The following is a 9922-nucleotide window of genomic DNA, read 5'->3' as shown; positions in this document are numbered from 1 at the left end:
AGACTCCTCCGTCCTATAAAGCAGAGGGGTACAGATCGACAGATTTCCATGAGCGAAATGTTGCCACCCGGTGAGGCCCAGCTGGAGAAAGCACCCTGTGGAAAATCTGGTTTTATAACTTTGGACTGAATACCAGTGATGGAGCTGAAAATGGGACTAAAGGCAGAGCAGTCAGCAATCTTTCTAAGGCCCTTATTTGTAAAGAACAAGCCACAATGTTGCATCTTAACAACTTTATTACAGGTTTAGATGAACAGATTCCTGCACTTCCTACTGTGATATTCGGCACAGAAGGACAACATTCACTCGACTAGTAGAGCAGCAATGTGTATGTTAGAACAGTGGAACCAGTGTGTAAATGAGGCATCCCCATAAGCCTTGAAAAGTGGGAGGAGAGTAGTGGTGTGATTCACCTTTCTTAAGTTCCAATGCTCAGCGGGTCCTTTGGACAGAAATAAGTTCTTCTTCTTTCAATAATTGTTTATTCTGTTCATTATAGAATCAGCTATGCTCCAGTGGTCAGGAGAAGCTTCTGCTATATGAAGCTGTTACAGTGCTTTTTGTTACACTGAACGAGAGTAGTTTTTCTTGTTGCTTGTTTGATCTACTTCCATTTAAAAGATTATAATTACTGAAGTGAATGTGTTTTCAGATAGTTTACAGTGCCACTGAAGCTCCACTCAACCAAGTGTGCCTCAACAGTCTGAAATGAAAAGATTTTTCTTGCTTTTTTTATAAAACAATATAATATAATATAAAATAATATAATATAAAACAATAATTTTGGATGTTTCTTTCGGCTCTTGAGGTGCCCTCATTGAGTGGGGTTTGCCCAGTATCCTCGAGGGTATGTGAGGAGCCTTCCATAGTTGGGTTGTTTGGTTTTTACCCCAGCAGCCATTCATCTCCATCTCAACAGTTCATGACCAACATGCCGTGGCTGCCCCCTGTACCTGTTGAGTACCTGTACCCTCATCCACTGGAGCCTGGACCTCCAGCTGATTGCAGCCACTTCAGTGCAAGGAGGAGATGCTTGCTTTTTGTGTGACTGTCTGGCAGTTCACCCTTCCCTTTCTACCCTAACCCATTTTCCACTCCAGCTTCTACCCGACCCGGTTCAGACCCCTCCTCAGGCAGGGAGGGGTCTGAACGGACTGTCGCAGGATTCTCCTTAATACAGGAAAGAAGGGATTTGAAGACGAGATGAGGACTTTTAGCAATTCCCTCCCCCAACCAAATCCTAACCTTAACCCACCATCCAGTCCTGTCCCCCTTCTCTCCTCATACCGGTACCCACAGTTCATAACCTGTGTTCATGGCCTTTTGTTGTGGGCAGTCTGAGGTACACCTGTGCACTACTCATGATGTCAGATCAGCATCCTGATGTGGCACACCTGTGAGGTGGGATGGATTATCTCAGTATAGCAGATGTGCCCACTACCACACATTTGGACTGATTTGTGACCACTGTTTGGGAGGGATGGTTATATTGTGTATCTGGAATGAATTTTAGATCTCTACGTCCATCCCATGGGGAATGGGAGCAGTAACAAAGGTGTTGCGTTTATATTTTTGTTGAGTGTATATATATTATGTTTTAGTATTTGTTCAGTAATGGATTAGGTTATAATTTTATCAGAAAACTGTACAGTAATTTTGGGCGTGGATCACAAGGTGAAGGGTGGGGGTCACCCAGAGTCAGAATCCAGTAAGATATCTGTGTCACCTTTTACAGTTTTCCTGTAATCTGATGTCAAAGATGAGAATATATAGAGTACAGTACTGTAAATCTGGTAAATTTTAGTATTAATTTTCTGGAAAACCATACAGTAATTTGGGGTAGATCACTGGGTAAAAAGTGGAGATGGCCTAGAGCCAGAATCTAGAGAAATATCAGTGTCACCTCTTACAGTTTTTGTGTAATCTGAGCTCAAAGATGAGGATAATAAAAGTACAGTACTGTATATTGGGTAAAGTTTACTGTTAATTTTCTCTGAATCGTACAGTAATTTGGGCTGTGGATCACAGGGTGAAAAGTGGAGATGAACCAAAACTGGGCCCATACGGTAAAAAAAAATATTTTGAAATATATTTTGAAATATATTTCAAAATATACAAAAATTGGCCAAAAAATATATGCGCTAAAATACATTTCAAAATATATTTATATTTTATATATATATTAATATATATCTATAGAGTTTATAGAGATACAGATATATTTTCCACATAATTTTACCTTTTTTTTTCCCCTCGATGGAAAGTCTATCCAGTTCACATTACAGTAATACTAACACCCCTTTTGGTCATCTATCCTTACTCTCCAGCATTCAATCTGTTGACCTTCTTTGTCTGAGTCCAACCACTTCAATGCTTCATCACCTATCTGTGCAATTTTTATTGTTGCAAAGTGAGTTACTTGTGCAGTATGCAATTTTAGATACACAGTCTTCACTTACTATATATGGCTGTCATGGTTTCTTTATCAAGGGCAGTTCTTCGCTCTGCGCCGATGTCTGTTTTGCTGTGTCCTCCTATAAAAAGCATTAACATTTGAGTGTCTGGCTAGTTACATTTCCAAAAATCTGATCTTTGTTCATCTAAACATTTGAACTACAATATTATGCTTTTTGGTAAAGAAACTGGTGACAGAGAAGTAGGCTTTTTAAAATACTATTAGCTAACCATTGGAACTAAGTTTCAAAGCTGTTTACCTTTTAAATTGCTCTGGATCAAAACCTCCAGTGGGAAGACGGCCATCAGAAGAACACGCACCATTAAAGTGGGTGTTTGGGCCTGAAGAGCAGTAGCCCACTGATGTTTCAGAATTTTTATCCCTGTAGCATGTGCTAACTCCACCTGTGGTTGCAATCACATAAAAAGAGTGTTTCAATATAAATTGTTTTTAAAAAACACATTTGAGTTTGCACCTACCTAAATTCTCAGCAAAATTACTTACATATTCAGCATCACTGGAACCCTTTAAATAAATAAACACATACATATGAAGTCAACAATGTTGTTACAGACAGAGTATTACTGGTAAACTAAATGAAAGAAGGAAGAACTCAGAATAACTTAGATGATTGAGTCTTTACACTTTAATAAGAAAGATTGACATTTCGCGGTGGCACAAAGCAAAATCAAAAATACTTACTTTAGAATCCCCAGACGCTTTGCATGAAGAGTTGGGCACCTATAAAGGAGAATATTTAAAGATTAAAAAAAATACACATAGCATTGACTGCCATAAAACCACTGAATAAATATCAGAATGTGACAATGTTGCACAACAATCTAAACCTTGTAAGTCATGTGACATATTTTGATGACGTAAATATATCTATACAATTCAAGTAAATAGGTACAGCATACATGTTCTGGAGAAAAAACAAACAAACAAACAAGCAAAAAAAAAAACAATATATAAGAATCCAGTGGGGTAAAAAATCTCTTCTGAAGAATATAGTTCATTTTGGGTGAAAAACAAAACATTCCTCTAAAATATATATACTGACATCAGCAATCAACATCATGATTGTAATTATTTCCCTACTAGTCCATCTACTGCTCTGTGCATGTGTCAAGCACTACGACTGTATCTATGCATATAAATTCACCATATATATCCTGCAAAAATGTCTTGTTATGGTCAAAAAAAGGCAAACAAACAAAGGCATTCAATCAGAGATGAGAAATTAATCGGGAATATCAATTATATGGTAAATGGCCTGTATTTGTATAGCGCTAGTCCCTAAGGACCCCAAAGCGCTTTACACATTCAGTCATCAACCCATTCACACACTGGTGATGGCAGCTAAAAAAACACAATCCTTATTAAGCAATGTCTAACCAGTAGTACTGGTCTGAATGACAACAAACATAGCTAGTGTTTGGGAAAATCTGTTATAAAACAGTTATTATTTCAATAGTTATGCTTAGCATGTGACATAGTATCACGTGACACAGACACTGCGTAAAAAACCACAACAACTAATACTTACTTTAGGAGGATGAGGGAGGGCAGCATCAGGTTGAGACTTTGACATCTGTAAGAGAAAAACTGATGTATTAGAAACAAGTCATTTAAAAATACATTAATGTGGCAGACTGTTCCCTGTTCCGATGTAGTGTACAAGTACAATCAGGGCTGTCACAACAATGGGGCGGTGCCAAGTCGTCGCAACCCTAGGTACAATGTACAAGTACATATAACTACATATGTGAATAAAGCAAGAATCTGTTTAGGTTAGGCACACTGCTGACTGATGCTTGTTAGGTTTATATGATTGCAAACTGCACAAAAACAACAAAGCAACAAAATTAATGGTAATGACAAAAAATTAATTAGATTTTACTTACGTCAGGAAGATCTGCATTCATTTTCATGGGCTAAAATAAATAGGCACAAACATTACTGCTAAACAACCCCAAAAAAACTCCAAAAGGCCTCAAAATGATTAAAAAGGCAAGGAAATGTGGAACATTGTAATTAGTGATTATTAATGAAGGATAACTGTGCTTTGTTTCTAACCTTGGTAATTAAATGCTGTGTAGCCTGAAGGAGAGGTGGGATTTCTGTGAAAGTGAAATTAAATGTGAATAGGTTTTGATAGTTATTGTATATGACAAGTGTAAACACACACATAAAACATGCAATAGTACAGTACTTACTTTCAAGTATTTCATTTTTCAGCCTATCGTTCTCTCTTTTTAGATTCGAGTTCTCTTCTCTCAACTGATTAATGACACGCTGTAGATGTTCAAGTTTCTTTTCATTCCATAACTTTAGATCGTTTTGTTGGTCTGTTGGGTATGCCTAAGAAATGGAACAAAAAACTCTCTCTTTAAAAGCCACCTTCTGTATGAAGGAATGATCTCAAAATGTTAGGGGGGGGTTACACATACATATATATATACACAAAACAGGTATATATATATATTAGTATATATGTCTGTGTGTGTACGCGTGGCGAAACACTCACCTTTTTCTTAGCTGCCGGTTCGTCTGTGACCTCTGTGGCCTCAAGGAGTTTCATAGAAGGTTTACTTTTTCTCTTAAGCACCTCTGGCTTGGGTAGTTGTTCTTCGATTTCCTTAAGCTTTGTTTGCAAAGTTTTTTCCCTTTCTGAGGAGGCAGAATAATAATAAAAAAGGCTAAAGTACATCATAATATAATTAAGTTACATATTTTGATTAACAAATAAGCGACAATAAAGTAATATTATACTGGAGAAAAGGCACCTGCTAGCTTAATGATGGAGGCTTCATAGACCGGCCACCCGCCTTTTGGCTCCTTGGCGCCTTGTCGCCACTCCACCAAATAAACGTCCTTTTCCTCCAAACCGTTTAAGTATTCCTCCTCATCAAAATCCCGAATGTGTTCAGTTGGCAGAATTGAGAACTTTCCATCTTCCGACCACTTAATTAACGCGAACATTATCCGCTTGTGTCTTCCCGTCTGTATATCGGCCATTCGGAAATTGCGCCTCAAACATCGGTTATATTTCAAAAAAAAAAAAAAGGGGGGGGGGGGGGGGGGGAAGAAACAACAACTAATAATTTTTTTTATTACTATTATTAATATTTTTTGCGCGTTCATTGCACATGTTTGGGAATATTTCAATATTTACTTTTTATTTTATCTTTATTTATAAAAAGCACAATGGCAACGCGCATGCGCATACTCTGCTCCGCTCATTAACCTTTACACTTTCACACAACCTACAGATCTAGAACGAAGACGCTGCATTTTTTGAATAATCTCTGGTGAGCATAGATTTCATAGAAAAAACATATTATATTGTTTTAAGTACCTTTTTTTCGATTAATCCTGTGACGTACAAAGACGGACGTTTTTGGGACTTTACGTTTAAGTTTTTAAAGTTTTTGTTAAGGTCTCCATTGCGTGTGCAGACGCTCGCGGAAGAAGACGCTGCAATTTTGCGAACTCCCTGGAAAACTGCTCGGTAAGCATATATTTCACTACATTTATTTTATATGTTGCAGTTTCTGTTTTACAATCCTCGATGTTTTCTTCAATGTGATTTTAATGTCATCAACAGGTCACGTGTGAGTCAAAATGAGCGAGCCTCCTGAAAGGATTTCGTATAAACGTTATCTAACTGATCCTGAAGAGGAAATTCCTTCAAGAACCAAACGGAGATGGGCACAAAAAGAAAGGTGTGTTGGTAATGTAATATCCCTCACTCTTTAACATTAACGAATGCCATAGGGCAATCAATCAATTAATCTAGTGGCAATCACTAAGGATGCCACGATTATGTAATCGTTCAAAGTGGCAAATAATCGTCCACTGCATGCTTAAGATGTTTGTTTGTTTTTTATCAAGAATAAACAAAGCCAATGTGTAATAGACATTTGGGGCTTAATACTCCAGAATAGCATTGAAGGATTTTCAATTAGTGTTTTCAGCTTATGTTCTTGTAAAAATAGGACATGCAGTTGCTTAAAACAATGGTATAAACATCATTCTAAGTAAATTTTATCAAATGTAATTAATAGCCACAATGAAAATTGTAAGGAAAAAATTATCTTTATAAATTACCATACCATAAGGTACTCTGGCTCCCAAATGAATGATCTGGAGTTGGAGTTGGCTCTTTTAAACAGGGAATGTAGCTAGGCTATGTCTAATCTGCTTATTACTGATCAATAAACATCTTTATAAGTGATCACATCTTTATCATGTTAATAGCAGTTCACTTAGAGTTCAAATATAGCAATAAGCAATTTCTATTTTCTTTATTGTATATTTTCTTTTTCAGAATTAAGGTTGCAGAAGAAGAACTTCAGAATGTTATCAAGGAATGTCAAAAGGTATGCCTTATGATATGATTGGTGGTTCAATTTGCATTTTTGTAAATTCATAAATGAACAGTTCAACCAAAAATGTAAATTCTCTAATCAATTGCTCACTCTTAAGTTGTTATAAACCTGTATGAATTTCTTTTGAACAAAATAATGTTGATAACCAAACAGTTGCTGGTCCCCATTGACATAGTATGGACATAGTATGAAATAACAACACTATGGAAGTCAGTAGGGACAAGAAACTGGTTATCAACATTCTTGAAAATATCTTCTTTTGTGTTCAACAGAACAAAGAAATAGGTTTAGAACAACTTGAGGGTGATGATTACCAAAAGAACATTTTATTCCTTTTATCTTATCATCCATTTTATCTTATCCCTTAGCATTTAATTACCTCAGTTACACCAAATAATAAATGCTTGATTCATATTAATATTAATAATAATCTTATTGGTCTCTTTTTAAGGTTAGTGTTGGAATACAAACATTTTGGGTTAACTGTAATGAAAACACTTTTAATGCATAAACCTAAATTAAATTTATTCTGAATATTGGACTATAGATTTGTCGAAATAAGTACACAATAGTTAGTTGAATTTTCAAGTCAAGAAATGAAATCAAAAAGATCATTACATTTCTAGACATTATTTTTTAAAGAATATTCATGAATTAGTGCATTGAACAAGAAAAAATAAAACAAGTAATCATTGTTCTAATTATGATTTTTACGGTAATTTCTACTTTCTACTGCAATCATATATTCTTACAGAATTTATCATGAAAGAAAGCACTAAGCATTCATTTTGACAGCCTAAGCACACTTAAATTTTGGCAAGACTGAATGGACATGTCAAATAGTGCACAATTAGTGAATGAGACCAATTTCAAATTTCTGCTGTAATGTTAAAAAAAGAGATGCATAAATACAGAGAAGACGGTTACAGGGCAGATCTCACCGATATAGACATGAATGCGTCTATGAGTCCACTAGGTTAATGCTCTTACACTGAAGATTTGCTTACAGGACCCATAATTCTCTCTCTCGCTTCTCTTTTCAAGGAAATCCCAGACACCCTTCCAGAAGACAGAACTCTGCTGATGACTAATGATGAAGAGTGCACTGCAGGTCCTGTTCAGATAGAGGTCCCAGTGGATTCAGGTCAAACTAAAGAGCAAAATCAACTACTACTTCTGGCACTTAAGCTCAAACACAGTTTGACCAATGACTGTCTTAAAGATATCATGAAAATCCTTAATGTTGTTGGTGGCAGTGATTCAGCATGCAGGACAAAATATTCATTTTACAAAGCTTTTGATGATACAAAAGACATCATGAAAATCTGTTATGTGTGTGAACAGTGCAGTAATATAATGTCAGCTGAACTGGACCAAGTTCATTGTGTTCAATGCAACAGCACCTATGACAAAGCAAGTAGGTTTACCAATAACTTTTTCATATACCTCTCCTTGGAAGATCAACTCAAAAATCTCTTGAGAATGCCAGGAATTACAGATGAATTAATAGGAAGGCAAACAGAAACATCTACTTCTCTCAGTGACATTTGTGATGGTTTTTTGTATCAGAAAGCTTTAAGTGGTTCAGAAACGGCCCTTCAAACCCTCAGCTTAACATTTAGCTGTGATGGTGTGCCAGTTTTTAAAAAGTCCCCTTGTAGTATTTGGCCCCTTTTTTGCACCATTAATGAATTGCCATTGAAAACAAGACAGGATAATGTACTCCTTTGTGCACTATGGTTCGGGGATGAGAAGCCTCACATGAGAAGTTTCTTAAAACCTTTCATTGATGAGTGTGTGGGCCTACAGGACAGTGGTTTCACATGGGAAGATGACAAAGGCGTTTCTGTCAATACCAAAGTAATCCCTCTAATTCTAATGAGTGACTCAGTTGCCAGACCTCTGATCCAAAATTTTAAACAGTTTAATGGTGAATACGGATGCTCCTACTGCCTTCATGAAGGAAAGGTAGTTGAAAAAGGCAGAGGATTCACTCGTGTATATCCTTTTCAGAAGGACATTCAGCTCCGCAATCAGGAACAAACTAATGAATTTGTAGAAGCTGCGCTACAGTCTGGTAAAGCTGTTATGGGTGTTAAAGGGCCAAGTATGTTGTGTAGACTTCCCAGTTTTGATATTATCGAAGGGTCTGTCCCAGACTATATGCATTCAGTACTTCTGGGTGTTGCAAGAACTGTAACAGGGCTGTGGTTAAACAGTGAAAACCATGAAAAGCACTGGTATATAGGTAGGTCTACAAAACTGTTAGATGAAATGCTTTTAAAGATTAAACCGCCATGTAATGTACCTCGTGTGCCAAGGTCTGTCACATTGAGGAAATTTTGGAAAGCCCATGATATGTATATGTGGCTCTTTTATTATAGCTTACCTGTACTGAAAGGTGTATTGCCAGAACCACTACTGAATCACTGGTCTAAACTAGTCAAGGGAGTATCCCTTCTGTTGGGCGAAAATATAACTAGAGAGCAGATTACTGAGTCTGAGGCACTTCTAACAGATTTTGTGAAAGACATGGAGGTATTCTATGGGGAAGCTAATCTGTCTTATAATGTACATCTTTGCCTCCATTTACCAAGGAGTGTAGTTAACTGGGGGCCTTTGTGGGCTCATTCCGCCTTTGTGTTTGAGTCTTACAATGCTAAACTACTAGACATGATCAAAAGCACTCAAGGGGTTGCGCTACAGATTGTAAAAATGTTCTGGCTACAGAAGGCCTTACCATTTTATGGCCAGACTTTACTGAAAGATGCCTCAAATGAATGCAAGGAGATATTTGAATCTCTAACAAGACCTAAACAGTTAAAAGATGTAACTCGCACACATGGTATCACTGCACTTAATCACCCTAAAGTGCGATTAATTAGGAGGGATGACTATATGGCACTGAGTCGTTATGGGGTACAAAGGAGCAGAGTAAAGTACTTTCAACGAATCATTACAAATGGCGAGGTGTTTCACTCAGAAGATTACAGTCGTGTAGTCAAACGTAATTCATTCACTGTTATGTTGAATGATAATGATCAAAATTTCTTTAACATTAAACGATTTGTAA

General features: G+C 36.8%; 1 long non-coding RNA gene across 1 annotated transcript; it reads left to right on the top strand.

Annotated features, from left to right (window-relative positions):
• The first annotated feature begins 5902 nt into the window (after positions 1 to 5902).
• Positions 5903 to 9706, top strand: LOC309692167. The gene is made up of 4 exons (XR_014272233.1): positions 5903 to 5969; positions 6066 to 6183; positions 6789 to 6840; positions 7894 to 9706. It is a non-coding gene; the product is annotated as an uncharacterized lncRNA (long non-coding RNA).
• Positions 9707 to 9922: the final 216 nt, after the last annotated feature.

Source organism: Aulonocara stuartgranti, assembly GCF_965226115.1.
Source record: "Aulonocara stuartgranti genome assembly, chromosome: 17".
Taxonomy (NCBI): Eukaryota; Metazoa; Chordata; class Actinopteri; order Cichliformes; family Cichlidae; genus Aulonocara; species Aulonocara stuartgranti.
The sequence above is the reverse complement of the archived record's forward strand: the minus strand, read 5'-3'. Positions and strand labels throughout refer to the sequence as shown.